The following is a 27431-nucleotide window of genomic DNA, read 5'->3' on the forward strand; positions in this document are numbered from 1 at the left end:
ACTCTGCACTCACTACTCTGCACTCAATTCTCTGCACTCACTACTCACTACTCTGCACTCACTACTCACTACTCTGCACTCACTACTCACTACTCACTACTCTGCACTCACTACTCACTACTCTGCACTCACTACTCTGCACTCACTACTCTGCACGCACAACTCACTACTCTGTACTCACTACTCACTACTCTGTACTCACTACTCACTACTCTGCACTCACTACTCATTACTCTGCACTTAACACTCACTACTCTGCACTCACTACTCACTACTCTGCACTCACTACTCACTACTCTGCGCTCACTACTCACTGCTCTGCACTCAACACTCACTACTCTGCACTCACTACTCACTACTCTGCATTCACTACTCACTACTCACTACTCTGCACTCACTACTCACTACTCTGCACTCACTACTCTGCACTCACTACTCACTACTCTGCACTCACTACTCACTACTCTGCACTCACTACTCTGCACTCACTACTCTGCACTCACTACTCAGCACTCACTACTCTGCACTCACTACTCACTACTCTGCACTCACTACTCTGCACTCACTACTCTGCACTCACTACTCTGCACTCACTACTCACTACTCTGCACTCACTACTCACTACTCACTACTCTGCACTCACTACTCATCACTCACTACTCTGCACTCACAACTCACTACTCTGTACTCACTACTCACTACTCTGCACTCACTACTCATTACTCTGCACTTAACACTCACTACTCTGCACTCACTACTCACTACTCTGCACTCACTACTCACTACTCTGCGCTCACTACTCACTGCTCTGCACTCAACACTCACTACTCTGCACTCACTACTCACTACTCTGCATTCACTACTCACTACTCACTACTCTGCACTCACTACTCACTACTCTGCACTCACTACTCACTACTCTGCACTCACTACTCTGCACTCACTACTCACTATTCTGCACTCACTACTCACTACTCTGCACTCACTACTCACTACTCTGCACTCACTACTCACTACTCTGCACTCACTACTCTGCACTCACTATTCACTACTCTGCACTCACTACTCACTACTCTGCACTTACTACTCTGCACTCACTACTCTGCACTCACTACTCTGCACTCAATTCTCTGCACTCACTACTCACTACTCTGCACTCACTACTCACTACTCTGCACTCACTACTCACTACTCTGCACTCACTACTCACTACTCACTACTCTGCACTCACTACTCTGCACTCACTACTCTGCACTCACTACTCTGCACTCACTACTCACTACTCACTACTCTGCACTCACTACTCTACACTCACTACTCTGCACTCACTACTCAGCACTCACTACTCAGCACTCACTACTCTGCACTCACTACTCACTACTCTGCACTCACTACTCTGCACTCACTACTCTGCACTCACTACTCTGCACTCACTACTCACTACTCTGCACTCACTACTCACTACTCACTACTCGGCACTCACTACTCTGCACTCACTACTCTGCACTCACTACTCTGCACTCACAACTCACTACTCTGTACTCACTACTCACTACTCTGCGCTCACTACTCACTGCTCTGCACTCAACACTCACTACTCTGCACTCATTACTCACTACTCTGCACTCACTACTCTGCACTCACTACTCACTACACACTACTCTGCACTCACTACTCTGCACTCACTACTCACTACTCTGCACTCACTACTCACTACCACTACTCTGCACTCACTACTCACTATTCTGCACTCACTACTCACTACTCTGCACTCACTACTCTGCAATCACTACTCACTACTCTGCACTCACTACTCACTACTCTGCACTCACTACTCTGCACTCACTACTCTGCACTCACTACTCTGCACTCAATTCTCTGCACTCACTACTCACTACTCTGCACTCACTACTCACTACTCTGCACTCACTACTCACTACTCACTACTCTGCACTCACTACTCTGCACTCACAACTCACTACTCTTCACTCACTACTCTGCACTCACTACTCACTACTCTCCAGTCACTACTCACTACTCTGCACTCACTACTCTGCACTCACTACTCTGCACTCACTGCTCACTACTCTGCACTTGCTACTTTGCACTCACTACTCTGCACTCACTACTCACTACTCTGCACTCACTACTCTGCACTCACAACTCACTACTCTTCACTCACTACTCTGCACTCACTACTCACTACTCTCCAGTCACTACTCACTACTCTGCATTCACTACTCTGCACTCACTACTCTGCACTCACTACTCACTACTCTGCACTCACTACTTTGCATTCACTACTCTGCACTCACTACTCACTACTCTGCACTCACTACTCTGCGCTCACTACTCTGCACTCACTACTCTGCACTCACTACTCTGCACTCACTACTCTGCACTCACTACTCAGCACTCACTACTCTGCACTCACTACTCACTACTCTGCACTCACTACTCTGCACTCACTACTCTGCACTCACTACTCACTACTCTGCACTCACTACTCACTACTCTGCACTCACTACTCACTACTCACTACTCTGCACTCACTACTCTGCACTCACTACTCTGCACTCACAATTCACTACTCTGCACTCACTACTCACTACTCTCCAGTCACTACTCACTACTCTGCACTCACTACTCTGCACTCACTACTCTGCACTCACTACTCAGCACTCACTACTCTGCACTCACTACTCACTACTCTGCACTCACTACTCTGCACTCACTACTCTGCACTCACTACTCTGCACTCACTACTCTGTACTCACTACTCACTACTCTGCAATCACTACTATACACTCACTACTCTGCACTCACTACTCACTACTCTGCACTTACTACTCTGCACTTACTACTCTGCACTCACTACTCACTACTCTGCACTCACTACTCACTACTCAATACTCTGCACTCACTACTCTGCACTCACTACTCTGCACTCACAACTCACTACTCTGTACTCACTACTCACTACTCTGCACTCACTACTCACTACTCTGCACTCAACACTCACTACTCTGCACTCACTACTCACTACTCTGCACTCACTACTCTGCACTCACTACTCTGCACTCACTACTCACTACTCACTACTCTGCACTCACTACTCACTACTCTGCACTCACTACTCACTACTCTGCACTCACTACTCTGCACTCACTACTCACTATTCTGCACTCACTACTCACTACTCTGCACTCACTACTCACTACTCTGCACTCACTACTCACTACTCTGCACTCACTACTCACTACTCACTACTCGGCACTCACTACTCTGCACTCACTACTCTGCACTCACTACTCTGCACTCACAACTCACTACTCTGTACTCACTACTCACTACTCTGCGCTCACTACTCACTGCTCTGCACTCAACACTCACTACTCTGCACTCATTACTCACTACTCTGCACTCACTACTCTGCACTCACTACTCACTACACACTACTCTGCACTCACTACTCTGCACTCACTACTCACTACTCTGCACTCACTACTCACTACCACTACTCTGCACTCACTACTCACTATTCTGCACTCACTACTCACTACTCTGCACTCACTACTCTGCAATCACTACTCACTACTCTGCACTCACTACTCACTACTCTGCACTCACTACTCTACACTCACTACTCTGCACTCACTACTCAGCACTCACTACTCAGCACTCACTACTCTGCACTCACTACTCACTACTCTGCACTCACTACTCTGCACTCACTACTCTGCACTCACTACTCTGCACTCACTACTCACTACTCTGCACTCACTACTCACTACTCACTACTCGGCACTCACTACTCTGCACTCACTACTCTGCACTCACTACTCTGCACTCACAACTCACTACTCTGTACTCACTACTCACTACTCTGCGCTCACTACTCACTGCTCTGCACTCAACACTCACTACTCTGCACTCATTACTCACTACTCTGCACTCACTACTCTGCACTCACTACTCACTACACACTACTCTGCACTCACTACTCTGCACTCACTACTCACTACTCTGCACTCACTACTCACTACCACTACTCTGCACTCACTACTCACTATTCTGCACTCACTACTCACTACTCTGCACTCACTACTCTGCACTCACTACTCTGCACTCACTACTCTGCATTCACAACTCACTACTCTGCACTCACTACTCTACACTCACTACTCTGCACTCACAACTCACTACTCTGTACTCACTACTCACTACTCTGCGCTCACTACTCACTGCTCTGCACTCAACACTCACTACTCGGCACTCATTACTCACTACTCTGCACTCACTACTCTGCACTCACTACTCACTACACACTACTCTGCACTCACTACTCTGCACTCACTACTCACTACTCTGCACTCACTACTCACTACCACTACTCTGCACTCACTACTCACTATTCTGCACTCACTACTCACTACTCTGCACTCACTACTCTGCAATCACTACTCACTACTCTGCACTCACTACTCACTACTCTGCACTCACTACTCTGCACTCACTACTCTGCACTCACTACTCTGCACTCAATTCTCTGCACTCACTACTCACTACTCTGCACTCACTACTCACTACTCTGCACTCACTACTCACTACTCACTACTCTGCACTCACTACTCTGCACTCACAACTCACTACTCTTCACTCACTACTCTGCACTCACTACTCACTACTCTCCAGTCACTACTCACTACTCTGCACTCACTACTCTGCACTCACTACTCTGCACTCACTGCTCACTACTCTGCACTTGCTACTTTGCACTCACTACTCTGCACTCACTACTCACTACTCTGCACTCACTACTCTGCACTCACAACTCACTACTCTTCACTCACTACTCTGCACTCACTACTCACTACTCTCCAGTCACTACTCACTACTCTGCATTCACTACTCTGCACTCACTACTCTGCACTCACTACTCACTACTCTGCACTCACTACTTTGCATTCACTACTCTGCACTCACTACTCACTACTCTGCACTCACTACTCTGCGCTCACTACTCTGCACTCACTACTCTGCACTCACTACTCTGCACTCACTACTCAGCACTCACTACTCTGCACTCACTACTCACTACTCTGCACTCACTACTCTGCACTCACTACTCTGCACTCACTACTCACTACTCTGCACTCACTACTCACTACTCTGCACTCACTACTCACTACTCACTACTCTGCACTCACTACTCTGCACTCACTACTCTGCACTCACAATTCACTACTCTGCACTCACTACTCACTACTCTCCAGTCACTACTCACTACTCTGCACTCACTACTCTGCACTCACTACTCTGCACTCACTACTCAGCACTCACTACTCTGCACTCACTACTCACTACTCTGCACTCACTACTCTGCACTCACTACTCTGCACTCACTACTCTGCACTCACTACTCTGCACTCACTACTCTGTACTCACTACTCACTACTCTGCAATCACTACTATACACTCACTACTTTGCACTCACTACTCACTACTCTGCACTTACTACTCTGCACTTACTACTCTGCACTCACTACTCACTACTCTGCACTCACTACTCACTACTCAATACTCTGCACTCACTACTCTGCACTCACTACTCTGCACTCACAACTCACTACTCTGTACTCACTACTCACTACTCTGCACTCACTACTCACTACTCTGCACTCAACACTCACTACTCTGCACTCACTACTCACTACTCTGCACTCACTACTCTGCACTCACTACTCTGCACTCACTACTCACTACTCACTACTCTGCACTCACTACTCACTACTCTGCACTCACTACTCACTACTCTGCACTCACTACTCTGCACTCACTACTCACTATTCTGCACTCACTACTCACTACTCTGCACTCACTACTCACTACTCTGCACTCACTACTCACTACTCTGCACTCACTACTCTGCAATCACTACTCACTACTCTGCACTCACTACTCACTACTCTGCACTCACTACTCTACACTCACTACTCTGCACTCACTACTCAGCACTCACTACTCAGCACTCACTACTCTGCACTCACTACTCACTACTCTGCACTCACTACTCTGCACTCACTACTCTGCACTCACTACTCTGCACTCACAACTCACTACTCTGTACTCACTACTCACTACTCTGCGCTCACTACTCACTGCTCTGCACTCAACACTCACTACTCTGCACTCATTACTCACTACTCTGCTCTCACTACTCACTACACACTACTCTGCACTCACTACTCTGCACTCACTACTCACTACTCTGCACTCACTACTCACTACCACTACTCTGCACTCACTACTCACTATTCTGCACTCACTACTCACTACTCTGCACTCACTACTCTGCACTCACTACTCTGCACTCACTACTCTGCATTCACAACTCACTACTCTGCACTCACTACTCTACACTCACTACTCTGCACTCACTACTCAGCACTCACTACTCAGCACTCACTACTCTTCACTCACTACTCACTACTCTGCACTCACTACTCTGCACTCACTACTCTGCACTCACTACTCACTACTCTGCACTCACTACTCACTACTCACTACTCGGCACTCACTACTCTGCACTCACTACTCTGCACTCACTACTCTGCACTCACAACTCACTACTCTGTACTCACTACTCACTACTCTGCGCTCACTACTCACTGCTCTGCACTCAACACTCACTACTCTGCACTCATTACTCACTACTCTGCACTCACTACTCTGCACTCACTACTCACTACACACTACTCTGCACTCACTACTCTGCACTCACTACTCACTACTCTGCACTCACTACTCACTACCACTACTCTGCACTCACTACTCACTATTCTGCACTCACTACTCACTACTCTGCACTCACTACTCTGCAATCACTACTCACTACTCTGCACTCACTACTCACTACTCTGCACTCACTACTCTGCACTCACTACTCTGCACTCACTACTCTGCACTCAATTCTCTGCACTCACTACTCACTACTCTGCACTCACTACTCACTACTCTGCACTCACTACTCTGCACTCACAACTCACTACTCTTCACTCACTACTCTGCACTCACTACTCACTACTCTCCAGTCACTACTCACTACTCTGCACTCACTACTCTGCACTCACTACTCTGCACTCACTGCTCACTACTCTGCACTTGCTACTTTGCACTCACTACTCTGCACTCACTACTCACTACTCTGCACTCACTACTCTGCACTCACAACTCACTACTCTTCACTCACTACTCTGCACTCACTACTCACTACTCTCCAGTCACTACTCACTACTCTGCATTCACTACTCTGCACTCACTACTCTGCACTCACTACTCACTACTCTGCACTCACTACTTTGCATTCACTACTCTGCACTCACTACTCACTACTCTGCACTCACTACTCTGCGCTCACTACTCTGCACTCACTACTCTGCACTCACTACTCTGCACTCACTACTCTGCACTCACTACTCAGCACTCACTACTCTGCACTCACTACTCACTACTCTGCACTCACTACTCTGCACTCACTACTCTGCACTCACTACTCACTACTCTGCACTCACTACTCACTACTCTGCACTCACTACTCACTACTCACTACTCTGCACTCACTACTCTGCACTCACTACTCTGCACTCACAATTCACTACTCTGCACTCACTACTCACTACTCTCCAGTCACTACTCACTACTCTGCACTCACTACTCTGCACTCACTACTCTGCACTCACTACTCAGCACTCACTACTCTGCACTCACTACTCACTACTCTGCACTCACTACTCTGCACTCACTACTCTGCACTCACTACTCTGCACTCACTACTCTGCACTCACTACTCTGTACTCACTACTCACTACTCTGCAATCACTACTATACACTCACTACTTTGCACTCACTACTCACTACTCTGCACTTACTACTCTGCACTTACTACTCTGCACTCACTACTCACTACTCTGCACTCACTACTCACTACTCAATACTCTGCACTCACTACTCTGCACTCACTACTCTGCACTCACAACTCACTACTCTGTACTCACTACTCACTACTCTGCACTCACTACTCACTACTCTGCACTCAACACTCACTACTCTGCACTCACTACTCACTACTCTGCACTCACTACTCTGCACTCACTACTCTGCACTCACTACTCACTACTCACTACTCTGCACTCACTACTCACTACTCTGCACTCACTACTCACTACTCTGCACTCACTACTCTGCACTCACTACTCACTATTCTGCACTCACTACTCACTACTCTGCACCCACTACTCACTACTCTGCACTCACTACTCACTACTCTGCACTCACTACTCTGCATTCACTACTCACTCTTCTGCACTCACTACTCACTACTCTGCACTCACTACTCTGCACTCACTACTCTGCACTCACTACTCTGCACTCACTACTCACTACTCTGCACTCACTACTCACTACTCTGCGCTCACTACTCACTACTCTGCACTCACTACTCTGCACTCACTACTCTCCACTCACTACTCTGCACTCACAACTCACTACTCTGTACTCACTACTCACTACTCACTACTCACTACTCACTACTCTGCACTCACTACTCACTACTCTGCACTCACTACTCTGCACTCACTACTCTGCACTCACTACTCTGCATTCACTACTCACTACTCTGGACTCACTACTCACTACTCTGCATTCACTACTCTGCACTCACTACTCTGCACTCACTACTCAAAACTCTGCACTCACTACTCTGCACTCACTACTCACTACTCTGCACTCACTACTTACTACTCACTACTCTGCACTCACTACTCTGCACTCACTACTCTGCACTCACTACTCTGCACTCTGCACTCACTACTCTGCACTCTGCATTCACTACTCTGCACTCTGCACTCACTACTCACTACTCTGCACTCACTACTCACTGCTCTACACTCACTGCTCTGCACTCACTACTCTGCACTCACTACTCTGCACTCAATACTCTGCACTCACTACTCACTACTCTGCACTCACTACTCTGCACTCACTACTCTGCACTCACTACTCACTACTCTGCACTCACTAATCTGCACTCACTACTCAAAACTCTGCACTCACTACTCTGCACTCACTACTCACTACTCTGCACTCACTACTCACTACTCACTACTCTGCACTCACTACTCTGCACTTACTACTCTGCACTCTGCACTCACTACTCTGCACTCTGCACTCACTACTCACTACTCTGCACTCACTACTCACTACTCTGCACTCACTACTCTGCACTCACTACTCTGCACTCACTACTCATCATTCACTACTCTGCACTCACTACTCACTACTCTGCACTCACTACTCTGCACTCACTACTCACTACTCTGCACTCACTACTCTGCACTCACTACTCACTACTCTGCAATCACTACTCTGCACTCACTACTCATTACTCTGCACTCACTACTCTGAACTTACTACTCTGCACTCACTACTCACTACTTTGCACTCACTACTCACTACTCACTACTCTGCACTCACTACTCTGCACTACTCTGCACTCACTACTCACTACTCTGCAATCACTACTCTCCACTCACTACTCACTACTCTGCACTCACTACTCTGCACTCACTACTCTGCACTCACTACTCACTACTCTGCAATCACTACTCTCCACTCACTACTCTGCACTCACTACTCACTACTCTGCTCTCACTACTCTGCACGCACCACTCTGCACTCACTACTCACTACTCTGCACTCACTACTCTGCACTCACTACTCACTACTCTGCACTCACTACTCACTACTCACGACTCTGCACTCACTACTCTGCACTCACAACTCACTACTCTGCACTCACTACTCACTACTCTGCACTCACTATTCACTACTCTCCACTCACTACTCACTACTCTGCACTCACTACTCTGCACTCACTACTCTGCACTCACTACTCATTACTCTGCACTCACTACTCTGCACTCACTACTCACTACTCTGCACTCACTACTCACTACTCTGCACTCACTACTCTGAGCTCACTACTCACTACTCTGCACTCACTACTCTGCACTCACTACTCTGCACTCACTACTCAGCACTCACTACTCAGCACTCACTACTCACTACTATGCACTCACTACTCCGCACTCACTACTCTGCATTCACTACTCTGCACTCACTACTCACTACTCTGCACTCAGTACTCTGCACTCACTACTCTGCACTCACTACTCTGCACTCTGCACTCACTACTCTGCACTCTGCATTCACTACTCTGCACTCTGCACTCACTACTCACTACTCTGCACTCACTACTCACTGCTCTGCACTCACTGCTCTGCACTCACTACTCTGCACTCACTACTCTGCACTCAATACTCTGCACTCACTACTCACTACTCTGCACTCACTACTCTGCACTCACTACTCTGCACTCACTACTCACTACTCTGCACTCACTAATCTGCACTCACTACTCAAAACTCTGCACTCACTACTCTGCACTCACTACTCAGTACTCTGCACTCACTACTCACTACTCTGCACTCACTACTCTGCACTTACTACTCTGCACTCTGCACTCACTACTCTGCACTCTGCACTCACTACTCACTACTCTGCACTCACTACTCACTACTCTGCACTCACTACTCACTACTCTGCACTCACTAATCTGCACTCACTACTCTGCACTCACTACTCATCATTCACTACTCTGCACTCACTACTCACTACTCTGCACTCACTACTCTGCACTCACTACTCACTACTCTGCAATCACTACTCTGCACTCACTACTCATTACTCTGCACTCACTACTCTGAACTTACTACTCTGCACTCACTACTCACTACTTTGCACTCACTACTCACTACTCACTACTCTGCACTCACTACTCTGCACTACTCTGCACTCACTACTCACTACTCTGCAATCACTACTCTCCACTCACTACTCTGCACTCACTACTCACTACTCTGCACTCACTACTCTGCACTCACTACTCTGCACTCACTACTCACTACTCTGCAATCACTACTCTCCACTCACTACTCTGCACTCACTACTCACTACTCTGCTCTCACTACTCTGCACGCACCACTCTGCACTCACTACTCACTACTCTGCACTCACTACTCTGCACTCACTACTCACTACTCTGCACTCACTACTCACTACTCACTACTCTGCACTCACTACTCTGCACTCACAACTCACTACTCTGCACTCACTACTCACTACTCTGCACTCACTATTCACTACTCTCCACTCACTACTCACTACTCTGCACTCACTACTCTGCACTCACTACTCATTACTCTGCACTCACTACTCTGCACTCACTACTCACTACTCTGCACTCACTACTCACTACTCTGCGCTCACTACTCACTACTCTGCACTCACTACTCTGCACTCACTACTCTGCACTCACTACTCAGCACTCACTACTCAGCACTCACTACTCACTACTATGCACTCACTACTCCGTACTCACTACTCTGCATTCACTACTCTGCACTCACTACTCACTACTCAATACTCTGCACTAACTACTCTGCACTCACCACTCACTACTCTGTACTCACTACTCACTACTCACTACTCTGCACTCACTACTCACTACTCTGCACTCAACACTCACTACTCTGCACTCACTACTCACTACTCTGCACTCACTACTCTGCACTCACTACTCTGCACTCACTACTCACTACTCACTACTCTGCACTCACTACTCACTACTCTGCACTCACTACTCACTACTCTGCACTCACTACTCTGCACTCACTACTCACTATTCTGCACTCACTACTCACTACTCTGCACTCACTACTCACTACTCTGCACTCACTACTCACTACTCTGCACTCACTACTCTGCATTCACTACTCACTATTCTGCACTCACTACTCACTACTCTGCACTCACTACTCTGCACTCACTACTCTGCACTCACTACTCTGCACTCAATTCTCTGCACTCACTACTCACTACTCTGCACTCACTACTCACTACTCTGCGCTCACTACTCACTACTCTGCACTCACTACTCTGCACTCACTACTCTCCACTCACTACTCTGCACTCACAACTCACTACTCTGTACTCACTACTCACTACTCACTACTCTGCACTCACTACTCACTACTCTGCACTCACTACTCTGCACTCACTACTCTGCACTCACTACTCTGCACTCACAACTCACTACTCTGTACTCACTACTCACTACTCACTACTCTGCACTCACTACTCACTACTCTGCACTCAACATTCACTACTCTGCACTCGCTACTCACTACTCTCCACTCACTACTCACTACTCTGCACTCACTACTCTGCACTCACTACTCTGCACTCACTACTCATTACTCTGCACTCACTACTCTGCACTCACTACTCACTACTCTGCACTTACTACTCACTACTCTGCACTCACTACTCTGAGCTCACTACTCACTACTCTGCACTCACTTCTCTGCACTCACTACTCTGCACTCACTACTCAGCACTCACTGCTCAGCACTCACTACTCTGCACTCACTACTCACTACTCTGTACTCACTACTCTGCACTCACTACTCTGCACTCACTACTCTGCACTTACTACTCACTACTCTGCACTCACTACTCACTACTCGGCACTCACTACTCACTACTCAATACTCTGCACTCACTACTCTGCACTCACTACTCACTACTCTGCACTCAACACTCACTACTCTGCACTCACTACTCTGCACTCACTACTCTGCACTCACTACTCAGCACTCACTGCTCAGCACTCACTACTCTGCACTCACTACTCACTACTCTGTACTCACTACTCTGCACTCACTACTCTGCACTCACTACTCTGCACTTACTACTCACTACTCTGCACTCACTACTCACTACTCGGCACTCACTACTCATTACTCAATACTCTGCACTCACTACTCTGCACTCACTACTCTGCACTCACAACTCACTACTCTGTACTCACTACTCACTACTCTGCACTCACTACTCACTACTCTGCACTCAACACTCACTACTCTGCACTCACTACTCACTACTCTGCACTCACTACTCTGCACTCACTACTCTGCACTCACTACTCACTACTCTGCACTCACTACTCACTACTCTGCACTCACTACTCACTACTCTGCACTCACTACTCTGCATTCACTACTCACTATTCTGCACTCACTACTCACTACTCTGCACTCACTACTCTGCACTCACTACTCTGCACTCACTACTCTGCACTCAATTCTCTGCACTCACTACTCACTACTCTGCACTCACTACTCACTACTCTGCGCTCACTACTCACTACTCTGCACTCACTACTCTGCACTCACTACTCTCCACTCACTACTCTGCACTCACAACTCACTACTCTGTACTCACTACTCACTACTCACTACTCTGCACTCACTACTCACTACTCTGCACTCACTACTCTGCACTCACTACTCTGCACTCACTACTCTGCACTCACAACTCACTACTCTGTACTCACTACTCACTACTCACTACTCTGCACTCACTACTCACTACTCTGCACTCAACATTCACTACTCTGCACTCGCTACTCACTACTCTCCACTCACTACTCACTACTCTGCACTCACTACTCTGCACTCACTACTCTGCACTCACTACTCATTACTCTGCACTCACTACTCTGCACTCACTACTCACTACTCTGCACTTACTACTCACTACTCTGCACTCACTACTCTGAGCTCACTACTCACTACTCTGCACTCACTTCTCTGCACTCACTACTCTGCACTCACTACTCAGCACTCACTGCTCAGCACTCACTACTCTGCACTCACTACTCACTACTCTGTACTCACTACTCTGCACTCACTACTCTGCACTCACTACTCTGCACTTACTACTCACTACTCTGCACTCACTACTCACTACTCGGCACTCACTACTCACTACTCAATACTCTGCACTCACTACTCTGCACTCACTACTCACTACTCTGCACTCAACACTCACTACTCTGCACTCACTACTCTGCACTCACTACTCTGCACTCACTACTCAGCACTCACTGCTCAGCACTCACTACTCTGCACTCACTACTCACTACTCTGTACTCACTACTCTGCACTCACTACTCTGCACTCACTACTCTGCACTTACTACTCACTACTCTGCACTCACTACTCACTACTCGGCACTCACTACTCATTACTCAATACTCTGCACTCACTACTCTGCACTCACTACTCTGCACTCACAACTCACTACTCTGTACTCACTACTCACTACTCTGCACTCACTACTCACTACTCTGCACTCAACACTCACTACTCTGCACTCACTACTCTGCACTCACTACTCTGCACTCACTACTCTGCACTCACTACTCACTACTCACTACTCTGCACTCACTACTCACTACTCTGCACTCACTACTCACTACTCTGCACTCACTACTCTGCACTCACTACTCACTATTCTGCACTCACTACTCACTACTCTGCACTCACTACTCACTACTCTGCACTCACAACTCACTACTCTGTACTCACTACTCACTACTCTGCACTCACTACTCACTACTCTGCACTCACTACTCACTACTCTGCACTCACTACTCACTACTCTGCACTCACTACTCACTACTCTGCACTCACTACTCTGCATTCACTACTCACTACTCTGCACTCACTACTCACTACTCTGCACTCACTACTCTGCACTCACTACTCTGCACTCAATTCTCTGCACTCACTACTCACTACTCTGCACTCACTACTCACTACTCTGCACTCACTACTCTGCACTCACTACTCTCCACTCACTACTCTGCACTCACAACTCACTACTCTGTACTCACTACTCACAACTCACTACTCACTACTCTGCACTCACTACTCACTACTCTGCACTCACTACTCTGCACTCACTACTCTGCACTCACTACTCTGCACTCACAACTCACTACTCTGTACTCACTACTCACTACTCTGCACTCACTACTCACTACTCTGCACTCACTATTCTGCACTCACTACTCACTACTCACTACTCTGCACTCACTACTCATTACTCTGCACTCACTACTCACTACTCTGAACTCACTACTCTGCACTCACTACTCACTACTCTGCACTCACTACTCACTACTCTGCACTCACTACTCTGCACTCACTACTCTGCACTCAATTCTCTGCACTCACTATTCACTACTCTGCACTCACTACTCACTACTCTGCACTCACTACTCACTACTCACTACTCTGCACTCACTACTCTGCACTCACTACTCTGCACTCACTACTCTGCAATCACAACTCACTACTCTGCACTCACTACCCTGCACTCACTACTCACTACTCTCCACTCACTACTCACTACTCTGCACTCACTACTCACTACTCTGCACTCACTACTCACTACTCTGCACTCACTACTCTGAGCTCACTACTCACTACTCTGCACTCACTACTCTGCACTCACTACTCTGCACTCACTACTCTGCACTCACTACTCAGCACTCACTACTCAGCACTCACTACTCACTACTATGCACTCACTACTCTGCACTCACTACTCTGCATTCACTACTCTGCACTCACTACTCACTACTCTGCACCCCAGCCCACTCTTCTAACCCAGACCAAGCCGCCGCCAACTTCACCCTATGGTTATCCAACACCGCCGACATCCTAGCACCACTGAAAAAACGTCAACGCAAACCTGGCAGCAAGAAGGCCTCATGGTTCAACGATGATCTTAAGAAGTCCAAGAAACTCTGCCGCTCCCTTGAAAAGGCCTGGAAAAAAGACCCAACCACTAGCACCAAGGACGCCTTCAAAAACGCCACCCGCACACACCACCAGCTAATCCGAAAGGCCAAGAAAACAGCATTCAAGGATCGACTAGACAACAACGCCCACAACAGCAAGGAACTTTTCAACATCGTCAAGGAATTCACCAACCCCTCGGCCAACTCCAACGACATCACCCCGTCTCAAGCCCTCTGCGACTCCCTAGCTCTATTCTTCCACAACAAAATTGCGGACATCCACAACAGCTTCGACAACCAACCCGGAGACCAACCCACCCAACCTCATGCTGAACATTCCCCCCCCTCGAACACTCTTAACGACTGGAACCCAATCTCCACTGAGGACACCATCCGCCTGATGAACTCTATCCACTCAGGATCCCCCACAGACCCATGTCCTCACCACATCTTCAACAAAACAGACTCCGTCATAGCACCGCACCTCCGAGACGTCATCAACTGCTCCTTCAACTCCGCCACCTTCCCGGAAAGCTGGAAACACGCTGAACTCACCGCCCTTCTGAAAAAACCCACAGCGGACCCCACCGAACTCAAAAACTACCGCCCCATATCGCTCCTTCCTTTCCCAGCCAAAGTCATCGAGAAAGCTGTCAACAACCAACTCGCCGCTTTCCTCGAAGCCAACAAATCCCTCGACTCCTCACAATCTGGCTTCCGAGCAAAACACAGCACTGAGACCGCCCTCATCGCAGCAACAGACGACATTCGAACCCTACTGGACAATGGAGACACAGTCGCCCTCATCCTCCTCGACCTCTCTGCAGCCTTCGACACAGTCTGCCACAGCACCCTTTTACAACGCCTCAGAAACATCGGAAAACAAGGAAAAGCACTCGAATGGATCGCCTCGTTCCTCACCGGAAGAACCCAGAGAGTCCGCCTTCCACCATTCAAGTCCGAAGCCACTGAAGTCATCTGTGGCGTACCACAAGGATCCTCACTCAGTCCCACCCTCTTCAACGTATACATGAGCCCCCTCGCGGCCATCGCTCGCCAACACAACCTCAACATCATCTCCTACGCGGATGACACTCAACTGATCATTTCTCTCACCAATGACCCCAGCACCACCAAAACAAACCTACACGAAGGAATGAAAGAAGTTGCCGAATGGATGAAACAAAGCCGTCTGAAACTGAACTCAGATAAAACAGAAGTCCTCATCTTAGGTACATCCCCCTCTGCATGGGACGACTCTTGGTGGCCGGAAGCACTTGGAAAAGCACCCACCCCGACAGACCACGCACGGAACCTAGGCGTTATCCTGGACTCTTCTCTCTCAATGAACAGACAAGTCAACGCCGTATCCTCATCCTGCTTCAACATTCTTCGCATGCTCAAAAAAACATTTCGCTGGATCCCCACCGAAACCAGAAAAACAGTCACCCATGCTCTGGTCACGAGCCGACTGGACTACGGAAACACCCTCTACGCAGGTACTACCGCTAAACTCCAGAAGAAACTCCAACGAATCCAAAACGCCTCAGCCAGGATCATATTAGACATCCCGCGTAACGAACACATCTCTGGCCACCTGAAAGACCTCCACTGGCTACCCGTCAATAAGAGGATCACTTTCCGACTGTTAACCCACGCACACAAATCACTCTACGACATCGGACCAGAATGCCTCAACTCACGACTGTCCTTCTACACCCCCTCCCGCCAACTACGTTCTTCCAGCCAAGCCCTCGCCACTGTACCCCGCATCAACAAGACCACCATGGGAGGCAGATCCTTCTCATACCTGGCAGCTAAAACATGGAACTCACTCCCCACCTACCTTCGCCTTACCCAGAACCACCTAGCATTTAGAAAGCAACTTAAAACGTGGATATTTGACAAGTAATCCTCCTCCCCTCCCTAAGCGCCTTGAGACCCTCTGGGTATGTAGTGCGCTATATAAATTCTCTGACTTGACTTGACTTGACTACTCACTACTCTGCACTCACTATTCACTACTCAATACTCAGCACTCACTACTCTGCACTCACTACTCTGCACTCAGAACTCACTACTCTGTACTCACTACTCACTACTCACTACTCACTACTCTGCACTCACTACTCACTACTCTGCACTCAACACTCACTACTCTGCACTCACTACTCTGCACTCACTACTCTGCACTCACTACTCTGCACTCACTACTCACTACTCACTACTCTGCACTCACTACTCACTACTCTGCACTCACTACTCACTACTCTGCACTCACTACTCACTATTCTGCACTCACTACTCACTACTCTGCACTCACTACTCACTACTCTACACTCACTACTCACTACTCTGCACTCACTACTCTGCATTCACTACTCACTATTCTGCACTCACTACTCACTACTCTGCACTCACTACTCTGCACTCACTACTCTGCACTCACTACTCTGCACTCAATTCTCTGCACTCACTACTCACTACTCTGCACTCACTACTCACTACTCTGCGCTCACTACTCACTACTCTGCACTCACTACTCTGCACTCTCTACTCTCCACTCACTACTCTGCACTCACAACTCACTACTCTGTACTCACTACTCACTACTCACTACTCTGCACTCACTACTCACTACTCTGCACTCACTACTCTGCACTCACTACTCTGCACTCACTACTCTGCACTCACTACTCTGCACTCACAACTCACTACTCTGTACTTACTACTCACTACTCACTACTCTGCACTCACTACTCACTACTCTGCACTTAACATTCACTACTCTGCACTCGCTACTCACTACTCTCCACTCACTACTCACTACTCTCCAATCACTACTCTGCACTCACTACTCTGCACTCACTACTCATTACTCTGCACTCACTACTCTGCACTCACTACTCACTACTCTGCACTTACTACTCACTACTCTGCACTCACTACTCTGAGCTCACTACTCACTACTCTGCACTCACTACTCTGCACTCACTACTCTGCACTCACTACTCAGCACTCACTGCTCAGCACTCGCTACTCTGCACTCACTATTCACTACTCTGTACTCACTACTCTGCACTCACTACTCTGCACTCACTACTCTGCACTCACTACTCACTACTCTGCACTCACTACTCACTACTCGGCACTCACTACTCACTACTCTGTACTCACTACTCTGCACTCACTACTCTACACTCAATTCTCTGCACTCACTACTCACTACTCTGCACTCACTACTCACTACTCTGCACTCACTACTCTGCACTCACTACTCTCCACTCACTACTCTGCACTCACAACTCACTACTCTGTACTCACTACTCACTACTCACAACTCACTACTCACTACTCTGCACTCACTGCTCACTACTCTGCACTCACTACTCTGCACTCACAACTCACTACTCTGTACTCACTACTCACTACTCACTACTCTGCACTCACTACTCACTACTCTGCACTCAACACTCACTACTCTGCACTCGCTACTCACGACTCTGCACTCACTACTCTGCACTCACTACTCTGCACTCACTACTCACTACTCTGCACTCACTACTCTGCACTCACTACTCACTACTCACTACTCTGCACTCACTACTCATTACTCTGCACTCACTACTCACTACTCTGCACTCACTACTCTGCACTCACTACTCACTACTCTGCACTCACTACTCACTACTCTGCACTCACTACTCTGCACTCACTACTCTGCACTCACTACTCTGCACTCAATTCTCTGCACTCACTACTCACTACTCTGCACTCACTACTCACTACTCTGCACTCACTACTCACTACTCTCCACTCACTACTCACTACTCTGCACTCACTACTCTGCACTCACTACTCACTACTCTGCACTCACTACACTGCACTCACTACTCACTACTCTGCACTCACTACTCACTACTCTGCACTCACTACTCAACGCTCACTACTCACTACTCTGCACTCACTACTCTGCACTCACTACTCTGCACTCACTACTCAGCACTCACTACTCAGCACTCACTACTCTGCACTCACTACTCACTACTCTGCACTCACTACTCTGTACTCACTACTCACTACTCTGCACTCACTACTCACTACTCTGCACTCACTACTCACTACTCTGCACTCACTACTCTGCACTCACTACTCTTTACTCCCAACTCACTCCTCTGTACTCACTACTCACTACTCACTACTCTGTGCTCACTACTCACTACTCTGCACTCAAAACTCACTACTCTGCACTCACTACTAACTACTCTGCACTCACTACTCTGCACTCACTACTCACTACTCTGCACTCACTACTCACTACTCTGCACTTACTACTCACTACTCACTACTCTGCACTCACTACTCTGCACTCACTACTCTGCACTCGCTACTCTGCACTCACAACTCACTACTCTGTACTCACTACTCACTACTCACTACTCTGCACTCACTACTCACTACTCTGCACTCACTACTATGCACTCACTACTCAGCACTCACTACTCACTACTCACTACTCTGCACTCACTACTCTGCACTCACTACTCTGCATTCACTACTCACTACTCTGCACGCACTACTCACTACTCTGCACTCAATACTCTGCACTCACTACTCTGCACTCACTACTCTGCACTCACAACTCACTACTCTGTACTCACTACTCACTACTCACTACTCTGCACTCACTACTCACTACTCTGCACTCAACACTCACTACTCTGCACTCGCTACTCACGACTCTGCACTCACTACTCTGCACTCACTACTCTGCACTCACTACTCACTACTCTGCACTCACTACTCATTACTCTGCACTCACTACTCACTACTCACTACTCTGCACTCACTACTCATTACTCTGCACTCACTACTCACTACTCTGCACTCACTACTCTGCACTCACTACTCACTACTCTGCACTCACTACTCACTACTCTGCACTCACTACTCTGCACTCACTACTCTGCACTCACTACTCTGCACTCAATTCTCTGCACTCACTACTCACTACTCTGCACTCACTACTCACTACTCTGCACTCACTACTCACTACTAACTACTCTGCACTCACTACTCTGCACTCACTACTCTGCACTCACTACTCTGCAATCACAACTCACTACTCTGCACTCACTACTCACTACCCTGCACTCACTACTCACTACTCTCCACTCACTACTCACTACTCTGCACTCACTACTCTGCACTCACTACTCACTACTCTGCACTCACTACACTGCACTCACTACTCACTACTCTGCACTCACTACTCACTACTCTGCACTCACTACTCAACGCTCACTACTCACTACTCTGCACTCACTACTCTGCACTCACTACTCTGCACTCACTACTCAGCACTCACTACTCAGCACTCACTACTCTGCACTCACTACTCACTACTCTGCACTCACTACTCTGTACTCACTACTCACTACTCTGCACTCACTACTCACTACTCTGCACTCACTACTCACTACTCTGCACTCACTACTCTGCACTCACTACTCTTTACTCCCAACTCACTACTCTGCACTCACTACTCACTACTCACTACTCTGTGCTCACTACTCACTACTCTGCACTCACTACTCTGCACTCACTACTCACTACTCTGCACTCACTACTCAACGCTCACTACTCACTACTCTGCACTCACTACTCTGCACTCACTACTCTGCACTCACTACTCAGCACTCACTACTCAGCACTCACTACTCTGCACTCACTACTCACTACTCTGCACTCACTACTCTGTACTCACTACTCACTACTCTGCACTCACTACTCACTACTCTGCACTCACTACTCTGCACTCACTACTCTTTACTCCCAACTCACTACTCTGTACTCACTACTCACTACTCACTACTCTGTGCTCACTACTCACTACTCTGCACTCAACACTCACTACTCTGCACTCACTACTCACTACTCTGCACTCACTACTCTGCACTCACTACTCACTACTCTGCACTCACTACTCACTACTCTGCACTTACTACTCACTACTCACTACTCTGCACTCACTACTCTGCACTCACTACTCTGCACTCGCTACTCTGCACTCACAACTCACTACTCTGTACTCACTACTCACTACTCACTACTCTGCACTCACTACTCACTACTCTGCACTCACTACTATGCACTCACTACTCAGCACTCACTACTCACTACTCACTACTCTGCACTCACTACTCTGCACTCACTACTCTGCACTCACAACTCACTACTCTGTACTCACTACTCACTACTCTGCACTCACTACTCACTACTCTGCACTCAACACTCACTACTCTGCACTCGCTACTCACGACTCTGCACTCACTACTCTGCACTCACTACTCTGCACTCACTACTCACTACTCTGCACTCACTACTCATTACTCTGCACTCACTACTCACTACTCTGCACTCACTACTCTGCACTCACTACTCACTACTCACTACTCTGCACTCACTACTCATTACTCTGCACTCACTACTCACTACTCTGCACTCACTACTCTGCACTCACTACTCACTACTCTGCACTCACTACTCACTACTCTGCACTCACTACTCTGCACTCACTACTCTGCACTCACTACTCTGCACTCAATTCTCTGCACTCACTACTCACTACTCTGCACTCACTACTCACTACTCTGCACTCACTACTCACTACTAACTACTCTGCACTCACTACTCTGCACTCACTACTCTGCACTCACTACTCTGCAATCACAACTCACTACTCTGCACTCACTACTCACTACCCTGCACTCACTACTCACTACTCTCCACTCACTACTCACTACTCTGCACTCACTACTCTGCACTCACTACTCACTACTCTGCACTCACTACACTGCACTCACTACTCACTACTCTGCACTCACTACTCACTACTCTGCACTCACTACTCAACGCTCACTATTCACTACTCTGCACTCACTACTCTGCACTCACTACTCTGCACTCACTACTCAGCACTCACTACTCAGCACTCACTACTCTGCACTCACTACTCACTACTCTGCACTCACTACTCTGCACTCACTACTCACTACTCTGCACTCACTACTCACTACTCTGCACTCACTACTCTGCACTCACTACTCTTTACTCCCAACTCACTACTCTGCACTCACTACTCACTACTCACTACTCTGTGCTCACTACTCACTACTCTGCACTCAACACTCACTACTCTGCACTCACTACTCACTACTCTGCACTCACTACTCTGCACTCACTACTCACTACTCTGCACTCACTACTCACTACTCTGCACTTACTACTCACTACTCACTACTCTGCACTCACTACTCTGCACTCACAACTCACTACTCTGTACTCACTACTCACTACTCACTACTCTGCACTCACTACTCACTACTCTGCACTCAACACTCACTACTCTGCACTCGCTACTCACGACTCTGCACTCACTACTCTGCACTCACTACTCTGCACTCACTACTCACTACTCTGCACTCACTACTCATTACTCTGCACTCACTACTCACTACTCTGCACTCACTACTCTGCACTCACTACTCACTACTCACTACTCTGCACTCACTACTCATTACTCTGCACTCACTACTCACTACTCTGCACTCACTACTCTGCACTCACTACTCACTACTCTGCACTCACTACTCACTACTCTGCACTCACTACTCTGCACTCACTACTCTGCACTCACTACTCTGCACTCAATTTTCTGCACTCACTACTCACTACTCTGCACTCACTACTCTGCACTCACTACTCTGCACTCACTACTCTGCAATCACAACTCTGCACTCACTACTCTGCACTCACTACTCTGCACTCACTACTCTGCAATCACAACTCACTACTCTGCACTCACTACTCACTACCCTGCACTCACTACTCACTACTCTCCACTCACTACTCACTACTCTGCACTCACTACTCTGCACTCACTACTCACTACTCTGCACTCACTACACTGCACTCACTACTCACTACTCTGCACTCACTACTCACTACTTTGCACTCACTACTCAACGCTCACTACTCACTACTCTGCACTCACTACTCTGCACTCACTACTCTGCACTCACTACTCAGCACTCACTACTCAGCACTCACTACTCTGCACTCACTACTCACTACTCTGCACTCACTACTCTGTACTCACTACTCACTACTCTGCACTCACTACTCACTACTCTGCACTCACTACTCTGCACTCACTACTCTTTACTCCCAACTCACTACTCTGTACTCACTACTCACTACTCACTACTCTGTGCTCACTACTCACTACTCTGCACTCAACACTCACTACTCTGCACTCACTACTCACTACTCTGCACTCACTACTCTGCACTCACTACTCACTACTCTGCACTCACTACTCACTACTCTGCACTTACTACTCACTACTCACTACTCTGCACTCACTACTCTGCACTCACTACTCTGCACTCGCTACTCTGCACTCACAACTCACTACTCTGTACTCACTACTCACTACTCACTACTCTGCACTCACTACTCACTACTCTGCACTCACTACTATGCACTCACTACTCAGCACTCACTACTCACTACTCTGCACTCACTACTCTGCACTCACTACTCTGCATTCACTACTCACTACTCTGCACTCACTACTCACTACTCTGCACTCACTACTCTGCACTCACTACTCTGCACTCACTACTCTGCACTCACTACTCACTACTCTGCACTCACTACTCACTACTCTGCACTCACTACTCTGCACTCACTACTCTCCACTCACTACTCTGCACTCACAACTCACTACTCTGTACTCACTACTCACTACTCACTACTCTGCACTCACTACTCACTACTCTGCACTCACTACTCATTACTCTGCACTCACTACTCTGCACTCACTACTCACTACTCTGCACTTACTACTCACTACTCTGCACTCACTACTCTGAGCTCACTACTCACTACTCTGCACTCACTACTCTGCACTCACTACTCTGCACTCACTACTCAGCACTCACTGCTCAGCACTCACTACTCTGCACTCACTACTCACTACTCTGTACTCACTACTCTGCACTCACTACTCTGCACTCACTACTCTGCACTCACTACTCACTACTCTGCACTCACTACTCACTACTTGGCACTCACTACTCACTACTCACTACTCTGCACTCACTACTCTGCACTCACTACTCTGCACTCACTACTCTGCACTCACTGCTCAGCACTCACTACTCTGCACTCACTACTCACTACTCTGAACTCACTACTCTGCACTCACTACTCTGCACTCACTACTCTGCACTCACTACTCACTACTCTGCACTCACTACTCACTACTCGTCACTCACTACTCACTACTCAATACTCTGCACTCACTACTCTGCACTCACTACTCTGCACTCACAACTCACTACTCTGTACTCACTACTCACTACTCACTACTCTGCACTCACTACTCACTACTCTGCACTCAACACTCACTACTCTGCACTCACTACTCACTACTCTGCACTCACTACTCTGCACTCACTACTCTGCACTCACTACTCACTACTCTGCACTCACTACTCACTACTCTGCACTCACTACTCACTACTCTACTCTGCACTCACTACTCACTACTCTGCACTCACTACTCACTACTCTGCACTCACTACTCTGCACTCACTACTCACTATTCTGCACTTACTACTCACTACTCTACACTCGCTACTCACTACTCTGCACTCACTACTCACTACTCTGCACTCACTACTCACTACTCTGCACTCACTACTCTGCACTCACTACTCTGCACTCAATTCTCTGCACTCACTACTCACTACTCTGCACTCACTACTCACTACTCTGCACTCACTACTCACTACTCTGCACTCACTACTCTCCACTCACTACTTTGCACTCACAACTCACTACTCTGTACTCACTACTCACTACTCACAACTCACTACTCACTACTCTGCACTCACTACTCACTACTCTGCACTCACTACTCTGCACTCACTACTCTGCACTCACTACTCTGCACTCATTACTCTGCACTCACAACTCACTACTCTGTACTCACTACTCACAACTCACTACTCACTACTCTGCACTCACTACTCACTACGCTGCACTCACTACTCGGCACTCACTACTCATTACTCTGCACTCACTACTCTGCACTCACTACTCACTACTCTGCACTCACTACTCACTACTCTGCACTCACTACTCTGAGCTCACTACTCACTACTCTGCACTCACTACTCTGCACTCACTACTCTGCACTCACTACTCTGCACTCACTACTCACTACTCTGCACTCACTACTCACTACTCTGCACTCACTACTATGCACTCACTACTCACTATTCTGTACTCACTACTCACTACTCCGGACTCACTACTCACTACTCTGCATTCACTACTCTGCACTCACTACTCTGCACTCACTACTCAAAACTCTGCACTCACTACTCTGCACTCACTACTCTGCACTCACTACTCAAAACTCTGCACTCACTACTCTGCACTCACTACTCACTACTCTGCACTCACTACTTACTACTCACTACTCTGCACTCACTACTCTGCACTCACTACTCTGCACTCTGCACTCACTACGCTGCACTCTGCACTCACTACTCTGCACTCACTACTCTGCACTCACTACTCACTACTCTGCAATCACTACTCTCCACTCACTACTCTGCACTCACTACTCACTACTCTGCTCTCACTACTCTGCACGCACCACTCTGCACTCACTACTCACTACTCTGCACTCACTACTCTGCACTCACTACTCACTACTCTGCACTCACTACTCACTACTCACTACTCTGCACTCACTACTCTGCACTCACAACTCACTACTCTGCACTCACTACTCTGCACTCACTATTCACTACTCTCCACTCACTACTCACTACTCTGCACTCACTACTCTGCACTCACTACTCGGCACTCACTACTCATTACTCTGCACTCACTACTCTGCATTCACTACTCACTACTCTGCACTCACTACTCACTACTCTGCACTCACTACTCTGCACTCACTACTCTGCACTCACTACTCTGCACTCACTACTCACTACTCTGCACTCACTACTCACTACTCTGCACTCACTACTCTGCACTCACTACTCTCCACTCACTACTCTGCACTCACAACTCACTACTCTGTACTCACTACTCACTACTCACTACTCTGCACTCACTACTCACTACTCTGCACTCACTACTCATTACTCTGCACTCACTACTCTGCACTCACTACTCACTACTCTGCACTTACTACTCACTACTCTGCACTCACTACTCTGAGCTCACTACTCACTACTCTGCACTCACTACTCTGCACTCACTACTCTGCACTCACTACTCAGCACTCACTGCTCAGCACTCACTACTCTGCACTCACTACTCACTACTCTGCACTCACTACTCAACGCTCACTACTCACTACTCTGCACTCACTACTCTGCACTCACTACTCTGCACTCACTACTCAGCACTCACTACTCAGCACTCACTACTCTGCACTCACTACTCACTACTCTGCACTCACTACTCTGTACTCACTACTCACTACTCTGCACTCACTACTCACTACTCTGCACTCACTACTCACTACTCTGCACTCACTACTCTGCACTCACTACTCTTTACTCCC

This window comes from Lissotriton helveticus, chromosome 3_2 (assembly GCF_964261635.1).
Source record: "Lissotriton helveticus chromosome 3_2, aLisHel1.1, whole genome shotgun sequence".
In the NCBI taxonomy this organism is placed as follows: Eukaryota; Metazoa; Chordata; class Amphibia; order Caudata; family Salamandridae; genus Lissotriton; species Lissotriton helveticus.